The sequence below is a fragment of the Lissotriton helveticus genome, chromosome 5_1, assembly GCF_964261635.1.
Source record: "Lissotriton helveticus chromosome 5_1, aLisHel1.1, whole genome shotgun sequence".
Lineage (NCBI taxonomy): Eukaryota > Metazoa > Chordata > Amphibia > Caudata > Salamandridae > Lissotriton > Lissotriton helveticus.
Window position 1 is genome coordinate 1,064,122,372 of NC_136065.1, and position 11,254 is coordinate 1,064,133,625.

Genomic DNA, 11,254 nt, shown 5'->3' on the forward strand with positions numbered 1-11,254 from the left:
ATGCATTGAAATACTAAATTGGTCCTAAGGACAGTCTGTACCATGCATGTGTTAGTGATAAGCCACCACCTATTAATCAAATGAATAGGACTGTATCCCTCCCCAGAACACCCAACACTCGGTCCGGTCGAGAAACTATACAGGACCATGCAACCAAACATGGCAAACAAAACTATGCCCTGTACAACAACAGCATTTGCAGATTGGTGGACATCACCAACGCCGTCCACGGTGTGCAGGCCTCACTCCACTATGTTCTGTTATGCTATATATTTTTGTGTGATACAGAAAAGGGGGTGGTGATGAACAGAGTGTCTGAATTAAGCAGACCACTCTTACCCAGTCCAAAGATCAGGGCTTGATCCATCACCGTTATTTATCTCACTGCCCCATCCCAGCTCAGAACCTGGCTGTATGCAAATTAGTCTGTCCCTGGCCCAGTGCATCATGGGAACAGGGCAGACCAAACTACAAAGCCAATTCTTCACCAGAAAGGAGACAAGCTACCGGGGACCGGTTTCTGGCATTTCAGCCTCTTCGGCCCGGCTTGCTTGAATCCTGATGGAGCAGTGAGAAAGGGACTCATGTCTGAGTATACCCTGCCACACCTATAGTGGCCAAAAACGATACAGAAAAGGGGGTGGTGATGAACAGAGTGTCTGAATTAAGCGGACCACTCTTACCCAGTCCAAAGATCAGGGCTTGATCCATCACCGTTATTTATCTCACTGCCCCATCCCAGCTCAGAACCTGGCTGTATGCAAATTAGTCTGTCCCTGGCCCAGTGCATCATGGGAACAGGGCAGACCAAACTACAAAGCCAATTCTTCACCAGAAAGGTGACAAGCTACCGGGGACCGGTTTCTGGCATTTCAGCCTCTTCGGCCCGGCTTGCTTGAATCCTGATGGAGCAGTGAGAAAGGGACTCATGTCTGAGTATACCCTGCCACACCTATAGTGGCCAAAAACGATACAGAAAAGGGGGTGGTGATGAACAGAGTGTCTGAATTAAGCAGACCACTCTTACCCAGTCCAAAGATCAGGGCTTGATCCATCACCGTTATTTATCTCACTGCCCCATCCCAGCTCAGAACCTGGCTGTATGCAAATTAGTCTGTCCCTGGCCCAGTGCATCATGGGAACAGGGCAGACCAAACTACAAAGCCAATTCTTCACCAGAAAGGAGACAAGCTACCGGGGACCGGTTTCTGGCATTTCAGCCTCTTCGGCCCGGCTTGCTTGAATCCTGATGGAGCAGTGAGAAAGGGACTCATGTCTGAGTATACCCTGCCACACCTATAGTGGCCAAAAACGATACAGAAAAGGGGGTGGTGATGAACAGAGTGTCTGAATTAAGCAGACCACTCTTACCCAGTCCAAAGATCAGGGCTTGATCCATCACCGTTATTTATCTCACTGCCCCATCCCAGCTCAGAACCTGGCTGTATGCAAATTAGTCTGTCCCTGGCCCAGTGCATCATGGGAACAGGGCAGACCAAACTACAAAGCCAATTCTTCACCAGAAAGGAGACAAGCTACCGGGGACCGGTTTCTGGCATTTCAGCCTCTTCGGCCCGGCTTGCTTGAATCCTGATGGAGCAGTGAGAAAGGGACTCATGTCTGAGTATACCCTGCCACACCTATAGTGGCCAAAAACGATACAGAAAAGGGGGTGGTGATGAACAGAGTGTCTGAATTAAGCAGACCACTCTTACCCAGTCCAAAGATCAGGGCTTGATCCATCACCGTTATTTATCTCACTGCCCCATCCCAGCTCAGAACCTGGCTGTATGCAAATTAGTCTGTCCCTGGCCCAGTGCATCATGGGAACAGGGCAGACCAAACTACAAAGCCAATTCTTCACCAGAAAGGAGACAAGCTACCGGGGAACGGTTTCTGGCATTTCAGCCTCTTCGGCCCGGCTTGCTTGAATCCTGATGGAGCAGTGAGAAAGGGACTCATGTCTGAGTATACCCTGCCACACCTATAGTGGCCAAAAACGATACAGAAAAGGGGGTGGTGATGAACAGAGTGTCTGAATTAAGCAGACCACTCTTACCCAGTCCAAAGATCAGGGCTTGATCCATCACCGTTATTTATCTCACTGCCCCATCCCAGCTCAGAACCTGGCTGTATGCAAATTAGTCTTTCCCTGGCCCAGTGCATCATGGGAACAGGGCAGACCAAACTACAAAGCCAATTCTTCACCAGAAAGGAGACAAGCTACCGGGGACCGGTTTCTGGCATTTCAGCCTCTTCGGCCCGGCTTGCTTGAATCCTGATGGAGCAGTGAGAAAGGGACTCATGTCTGAGTATACCCTGCCACACCTATAGTGGCCAAAAACGATACAGAAAAGGGGGTGGTGATGAACAGAGTGTCTGAATTAAGCAGACCACTCTTACCCAGTCCAAAGATCAGGGCTTGATCCATCACCGTTATTTATCTCACTGCCCCATCCCAGCTCAGAACCTGGCTGTATGCAAATTAGTCTGTCCCTGGCCCAGAAAGGAGACAAGCTACCGGGGACCGGTTTCTGGCATTTCAGCCTCTTCGGCCCGGCTTGCTTGAATCCTGATGGAGCAGTGAGAAAGGGACTCATGTCTGAGTATACCCTGCCACACCTATAGTGGCAAAAAACGATACAGAAAAGGGGGTGGTCCCTTGCTCATTGCACCATCAGGATTCAAGCAAGCCAGGCCGACGACGTCTGAAATGGCAGAAACCGGTCCCCGGAAGCTTGTTTCCTTCCCAGTACAAGAATTGGCTTGGTAGTTTGGTTTGCCCTGTTCCCATCATGCACTGGGACAGGAGCAGACTAATTTGCATATAGCCAAGTTCTGAGCTGGGATGGTGCAGTGAGCTAAAAAACGGTGATGGATCAAGCCCTGATCTTTGGACTGGGTAAGAGTGGTCTGCTTAATTCAGGCACTCTGTTCATCACCACCCCCTTTTCTGAATCATTTTGTCCACCATAAGCGTGGAAGGGTATACTCAGATGTGAGTCCCTTGCTCATTGCACCATCAGGATTCAAGCAAGCCGGGCCGCCGACGCCTGAAATGGCAGAAACCGGTCCCCGGAAGCTTGTTTCGTTCCCAGTACAAGAATTGGCTTGGTAGTTTGGTTTGCCCTGTTCCCATCATGCACTGGGACAGGAGCAGACTAATTTGCATATAGCCAAGTTCTGAGCTGGGATGGTGCAGTGAGCTAAAAAACGGTGATGGATCAAGCCCTGATCTTTGGACTGGGTAAGAGTGGTCTGCTTAATTCAGGCACTCTGTTCATCACCACCCCCTTTTCTGAATCATATATTTTTGTATAGCACACAGCTGCTCCAGCTAAGGAGCATCCCGCCGCTTTTCAAACAGTACAAAGAGAGCTGCATCACCACCGCTGGGCAGGCTTTAACATAACAGTATCTAGTGATCCAGATTACAGAAAAAGATGAGTCTTGATGGCTTTCCTAAATGTCAAGAGGTCATTTAATCCTCGCAGCTGGAACGGTAACCTGTTCCATAATTTTGCAGCCAAATAGCGGAATGAGCGGCCACCCATCCGAGAAAGTTTTATCCGAGGTACCACTACCAGGTGCTGGCCTTCCGAGCGTAAGGATCGCTGGGGAACATATGAGGTCAGCAAAGGGCAGAGCATCGACGGAGTAGCAAGCTTCAGAATCTTGAATGAGAGACAAAGAGCCTTGAACTGAATCCGTTTGGCCACAGGCAGCCAATGCAGTTTCGTCAAGGTGTCCGTGACCGGTTGGACGCGGGGAAGGCCTATCAAGATTCTTGCAGCCGCATTTTGCACCCTTTGCAGTCTCTGAACCTCTGCCTGGTTTACCCCTAACATCAGAGAGCTTGCATAATCCAGGCGCGAAAGGATAGTTGATTGCACCACAAGCTGACGAGTGGAGGGGTCAAAGAATTTTAAGATAGGCTTGAGATTCCGTAAACTATGCTATTGAGCTCCGTTCGAACAAAACCCCGGGCTTGGGCAAATGTATATACACATCGCTGCAACTTAGATTAGCATAAAGGATATTACATCAGTGTCAGAGGTAGGTCCTTAAGCAGCGGTGCCAAACAGCAGTCAGCCAAAAAATCCTTCTGCCGTTTGTGGGGTCATGGTGGGAAAGAGGGCCACACTGCCTTCAGAGTCCGACCTGTTCAAGTCATCTTCAGAGGAGGCTTAGTCCTCTATTAGTGTAGTCTGCCGGAATGTAGCAGATGCAATGAGCGCCTGTTTCTTGCTCTGCTGCTGCTGCTGTGACATCGGGTTGGTCAATCGAGATTTCCTGCGTATCCGTCTGCTTGGGCGGGCGCCAATTGATTCCATTCGACTGGAGCTATGCTGTGTGCTTTGGGAGGCGTTGTCCCCGGTCGCTGTAGGTTCCGTCACCTCCAACCTTTCTTCAGCATCTTCCGGGCTCTAAAAAAAATTGTTTTGTGCTTGTGGATAATTTCCAATCGGGCCGGGGGAAAGTAGTGCATATTTTAGATTCAGGTCTCTCAATTTCTTTTTAACTGCCATGAAGGAGGAGCGCTGTCTCTGCACCATAAACGTGTAGTCCTGGTATAGTGATATTCTGCTATTCTCAAAGTTTATCCCAGTCAGCTCCCGAACTTTTTTAAATAATGTGTCGCAGTCCCTATAGTTTAACAGTCGGACGATAAGGGGCCGTGGGGGAGCACCCGGCTTAGTTTGACCGGTGGGTATCCTGTGTGCTTATTCCACACAGTATTGAGTGGAGAGGCCCTCTGAGGTAACATGTTCAGGGAACCACTGCTCCATATATCGGGCCGAATCCACCCATTCACTTTGTTCTGGAAGCCCAATGATGCATACATTATTCCATCTCGTTCTCCCTTCCGTGTCTTCTACTCGATCCATCAGGGTATTGACTTGTTTCTGAAGCTGTTGTATGTGAGTCGTGTTCTGGGCTTTTTGTGGGGACAGGTCTGTCAGCTCCCTGGTGTTATCCTTCACCTTATTTGCTAGCTTGGCATGGTCCGCCTTGAGCAACGTAAAAACCGGTTGTGAGGGCACCAATTTGCTGTTCGATGGCCTTTCTGTAGTTCCTTACCTCCTGCAGGATAAGATCCAGTTTATCCATGGGCTCCGCTTCAGCTGTAGGCGGTATGCAACTGGGCAACTGTGAAGTTTTGCCAAATTCCGCTTGTTCCATTGCGGGGTCTGCACTGGGCCTAGCGTCTTGATGCTTTCCCTTATTGTGGGCCATCACCGCCGTCCTGGCCGTGTGGTCTAAGCGATACGCTGCCACGCAGTGGTGCAGAGGGGGGTCGGCAGGTCCAGTGTACCTCAGTGTCGGGTGGGGTCCTCAGATGTTTATCGTGCACATATAAGGCCCTCACTTAGTGTTGTTATCAGTTCAGGCTATGGCACACTATAAATGTGGTCGTCGTGGAACCTTTCACTTACTATGGCGTCCCGCTCAGTAGCGCAATCCACCCGGTCTCACCGCAGACCGCCAGGGACTGCTGGAGCAGCCCGCAGGTATCTCTGTCAGAGCTTTCTAGCCTGTAGTGTCCCTTATGCCTCAGATATCGTGTTAACGGGGCCAGCCAGGCATGTATCGGGCCCCCGCTCCCAAGAACATGTACTTGCTTCAAGTTCTGTGCACAGCCCCCTTCCTCCTCGGTTGCGGTAGGGATTCCCAGTTCTCTGCACAATCAAGCCGCCATCCTTCTGTTGATCAGGCCTGCCGCCGGGGAAGTGACACAGTATCTGCACCCTCCGGTGCACTCCGTGGGTATTCCCGCCTCCGTTCAGTACCTCACCGGACACCGATGGCTCTCTGTGCCCTTCCGGCTGTGGTATTCTTAGTCTTCTGTTCTAGCCCTTCTACAGTTTCTTTCCTATTCCGGGGCACGAGTCGCAGGCCGCAGTGCATCCTCGGTACTTGCGTGGTTCCAGCCCCGGTGCCTACCCCTTGGGCGCAGTCGCGTTCTCCTTCTTGGCCGGGTCTGCTCCACTGGATTCACAGCCGCCACGGCCGCCCTCCTCAGATGATGGAGCCCTCGCACGGAGCCTCCTCCATAGTGTATCCACGTTCAGGGCCTGCTGCAGTTCAGCACGGCGAGCTCGCGACTCTGGGCCCGTCTTGCCCTCTCCGTCAGCGTACAGGCTCTGGGCCTCGGAAGTCGCGTAGTATGGGTGGCGGCGGACCAGAGGACGGGTCCGGATGTCAGCACTGCTCTGCTACACCAGGTAACGCTGCAAGGGATTTTTACCATTGTCCTATGAACTTTAATAGGCTGTGATAAGCATGGTTAACAAATGCATAAAATATATGCACAGCGACCTCCCAATCTGGCTTTTAAAATGAGAAACTGAAAGTTTCAATCATCAATTATTTCTTAATTACCATTTCCTATGCCATGACACAGTACATCTCTGGACAGCTGAGGTTGCATAAATTGCTCCACCACATACCACAATCGTTTTGAAAACAGCTCACCTCCCATTAAGGCAGGCATTTTGATTCAAACCCATCCAGCATTCGGACATTTGGAACATGATCTGGAAAAAACACATAGCATCAAAGTTCCCGATTGAGGCTAGGGTGGTGCCCAGCACGCACATAGTCGCTAACCTCTCTTCAAACTATGCAATGTAAGGTGCAAATTGGGACTCAGTATACAAGCAGTCTCAGCCCAATTACTGAGAAGCTGGCCACAGTGAGCAGCTACCAATGGAAATACAACTGACACCTAGAGCCACAAGAGCAGAGTGAAATTGCATCTATGTATTAAACCAAAAAATTGCCAAATAGAAGCAGTACTTTGGTGCAACCCCATGTTACTCCGACGGGCAACAGGAAATATGCCCTATTTGCAGAGGTTTCCTCCTTCCGCCCATGCCTTCACACAAAAATGCTTCGAAACACCTCTGCCCATCTACCAAAATTTAGATTCACAACAGTTATCTCAGGCTATTTCCACTATATCCACTACTTTAGGAATGCCCTGTTCAAGGTTTTATTAGATTAGCTTGTCGGTGGCCCCGAGTTTGGGTCTTCAAAAAGATTTTCTCCCTCTCTGGAGTGGTGCTCCCCTTTTCTCTTTGGGTTCGTTCTCACACTGCAAACTCCCACAGGTCTTGCAAACTCCCAAAGGACTTGTACACCTTAAGCAGGCTCTTATTTTAAGCATTCATGCTGTCATTCATAAGATCATTTTTCTGCAGAGTGGTTAGGGACCAGTGTTCTGGGTGAATTCTACTGCTTCAGCCATCCTGAATTGTTACGAAGGCTCTGTGCATCATGTGAACCACATTGCTAGTCAGAATTCAACACTGTAACATTTGCCGCTCGCTCAGATCAGCATGCCTAAGCATAAGACTTCTACCTGTTTCATATTATGAACATATCAACAGGGTGACCTTCGATGTCAAATTCATCAAATTGACTGGTTCCTCTTCCATGTGGTATGCATGCCCCTCCTTCCATTATGGTCTTAATGTATTGCCAAACTCGAGCTGGTACAAGGGTCAAACGAACGATGAGTCTCTCTCAGACATTGTCATCTAGGCCCTTCAGACTGGCAAATGTACCCCTTCTCCAGAGTATTACTAACCACGTTTTACCTCATCATACCTTCATTATTATACCTCACACCTCATTCATGCTGCAGTGACAAGCCACTTACACTAATGGGCGTCCATTGAAAGCTAGATGGCCAATGCATTGGCAACACAGGCATTCCTCTTTTATCTTACTTTTGAATCTTCAGATTAGGTGACGACCACTTGACACCACCAGCCTACCCTCATGCTAACTTATCCAATGTGCCTGGAACTTCTTATTACATGCACTGGTGTTCCAAAACAATCTCAATGCAACTAAAGCCCCAAGGAAATCTGTTTTAGAAGGAAGGTCTATGCAGATTTACAGTTGGGAAGTAAGTCTTGGTCTAGGTGGGACCCAGAACAATTCGCTTTAAGGAATTGTTATAAAAAAGGATTTTGTAGACAGCTGTTTTTTTAACTTACCTTAAAATGAAGGCACACGTTTTGGGTGGTGCATAGTGGTAATCATATATTTCATAATCTACCTATAGGCTTTGTTTTCTAATTACTGGCAGCAATTTCCACTGGAAATTACGGAATAGCCAGCAGAAACATTGCTGCGAGTAATTAGCAGAAGCTTTCGCAGCAGAAGACATAGTCCAGGATTATTCAGTGGTACTTTTGAGCCACCTCCTGGTATTGGTACTGCATCTCCTAGAAATGCCAGAAATGCTTTCATAATGGTGAAAAGTAGAAAAAAAATGGCCAGTAACATAATTCTTGGGTATTTTTTTTTGCTCTACACAAGCACCACTTTTTTATAGGTTCTGTTTAACCAGGACTGCCGTTTGTACGAGTTGTTAACAGAGGTAATTGAGTCTGTGCAAACACTTGCTGCAAACCTTCCCTTTACTAAACATTTGGCAAACTCCTCTTATCGTTGTTTCTCAGTCATATGCTCTTCATTAAAGGATACCAGTCATAGCAAGAATCTTGCCTCCGCTGTCAACAAAGCACCGCTTTTACCAGCCCTAGAAATGGTAACCAGGGCTGACACGTTACTCCTCCGGGAGCCGTGAGCAGAAAGAGATATCACTGTAAATACTATCAGAGTGTCAGAACCTATCAGAAACTACACAGCCAAGTCTCCACGGCGGGGAACAACGACTTGCTCAGTGTTTATGCAGAATGAACTTTTGGATAAAGGAACTTCTGCCTCTGCCAATGTGTCCCGCGAAAGGATATCTCTTGCTCAGCAGTTGCGGACAGATTTGCTGTTTTTCAGATAAGGTTAGTGAAATGTCCCGCCTCTGTTCATGGGGTTTCTGCGAGACACACAGCTACGATAAACACGTGGTGCACTGAGCTGCATACCTGGCCCTCGGGGCCTATCTTGTAGACCCCCCACCCCCAGAGCCGTGTCGGGCCTCACACTCTAGGCATCCAGTACAATTACAAGCCTCCGTCTCACTCCACCTCTCTACTGTATTCATGTGTATCCAGTGCCTTAAATTGGCCGGCGCTGTCCGGTACTGATTATTTTTATTTTGAGAGGGAGAGTACCTGCACTTCTCAAGAAAAACGTAGTACTTTTAATTGGAGAGTACCAGCACTTCTCAGAAACAAGCAGGGACTATGTCACAGAGTACCTGCAGTTTTATTTTTCCATTTCAAGCACTGTGTGCATCTAACTTAGGACTACACTGCTCGATCATCAGCCAATCATCACATTCGGACAGCGGGCAGTAGTAGCACAGAACACCTAAATATTAGCCAGCTGCCATTCATGTGAGCCACAGCTCATGGTCATAGATGTTTGGGTCAAAGTCCACACAGGGCGCCAGTGGGGCTAAGACGCAAACACAAGCACAGAACTCTTTGAAAGTGGTATAATGTTCTCAAATCCACTTGTGGGGTGCTAAATTACCACAGAGTGAATGACACATGAAAATATTGAAACCAAAAACCGAAGACATCCATTTATCCATCCTGCAAATTGCAAATTCAAGGTGTGAGCCACCCATAAGATACATTGTAACTGGAATCTGTTTGAATTATTTACACTTTATTTGTACTTTGAGTGTGCACTATTCATCTCCTTCACATCTTTGATATCTCAATCAATATAATAATTTCCACCCTAATTTGTGAAGAGTCATCACTTTTTTAAACAAACTATTCATGTATCTCAATCGCACACAATGTTTGGTAACACTATATATATTCTTAAATAGCCCAGTACCATATACATTCTATTTGATTAGACAGAAGTCTGCATATCACATTCTTGAATCTAGGAAATGTATCAGCATAAGCTCATCTATGCAAGAGAGGAATCTATTGCCACAGCCCAAGTACTACTCAAGATACTCGCCTAACAAATGGGCATTGATGCATCATCTTGCAGTGGTTATCTTCCTAGCTGACCAATAGATACCATTTCACCCATTTAAACATCTCGAGATCAGATCTTTACCCTTTTACCTTCACATACTCTAGACACTACTCACCTGCAGCCTACCTGAAGCTAAACTGCCCAAATCGCCTGCAAACATGTGTTATGTTTGTGAATGACAGCAGATGAGTCCAAGTCCAAGAATGACTCATAGCATTAACCTCAACAGTTTCACCCGTCATCCGTGAGGGAGCAATAATTCTCTCAGATTTCTCATTGACAGCAACCTCATCTTCAATATGCACTATCCTGAGAAGTCATGAACAGCTTGGCACCAACCCTACAGACAAACCATTATCCCCATATCTGATTTCAGAATGGCCATGTGCCATAACTCATCAAGGGACTTAGTAAGTGCAACCAATTTTTGGTTACATTTCAGTAACTCCACTGGCTCTCCACGACCATCCACATCACTTAAAAGATCTGCTGCATTGCGTTAACGGCAAAGAAATCCGATATACTATACGACCTGGCAGATAAGATCGACTTCTTCATTGGTAAATGCAGCAATGACACCGCCAGGAGAAGAGCTGAAAACAAGCCTTACTCTGCTACACGCCCAGGATATAGAACTCACCTCAACGCACTTCCATCAAGCCCCATTACTCCTCCCTTAAGAAAGGATTAAAGATGCGCCCCTAGAAGGAACATCTTGTCAGTAATCAACAAGAACAACTGCACTCTTTCATGGAAGCTAAATACAGAACTCCCATCTACCTGTGTCTAAATTGTAAATGGATTTTCTATATTCCCAGCGTCTTTGTATATAGCTTTGTAGACCGTTATAAGCCCACATAAATGCATTTATGCATCATATATTAGCAGTGTTTACATTGTTGCAGGTGAGTATACATTCTTTATTGGGCCATCTTTTGATAGTTGCATTTTCAGAAAAACAAGCTCTGTTATGGATAGCCATTGAAAGAAGAACAACAAAAGATCCAATAGCAATGCATTTATACTTTGTTTTCTACATTCATGTAAATTCTTTCATTGCTAGTAAGGCACCATTGAACTTTCTAAGTATGTATGCCCTGATTGTTTGGTTCTGAGTATTAATATTGTGGTTTGATTTTGTGTAGTAGAGCATACAAGTGTTCACATAGAGTGCTCCATTAATACCCTCTGTAAACTATTTACTTAAGACATTTGGTGTAATGTAAAACTTGTTCTTAGAAATAGCTGAGTCATAATTGGACTGGTTTTTCAGGCAGTCTGGCACTGCTAGTTGGCCAAGCTTGAAAAGGCCAGTTTGTGTGTATTCTTTTTG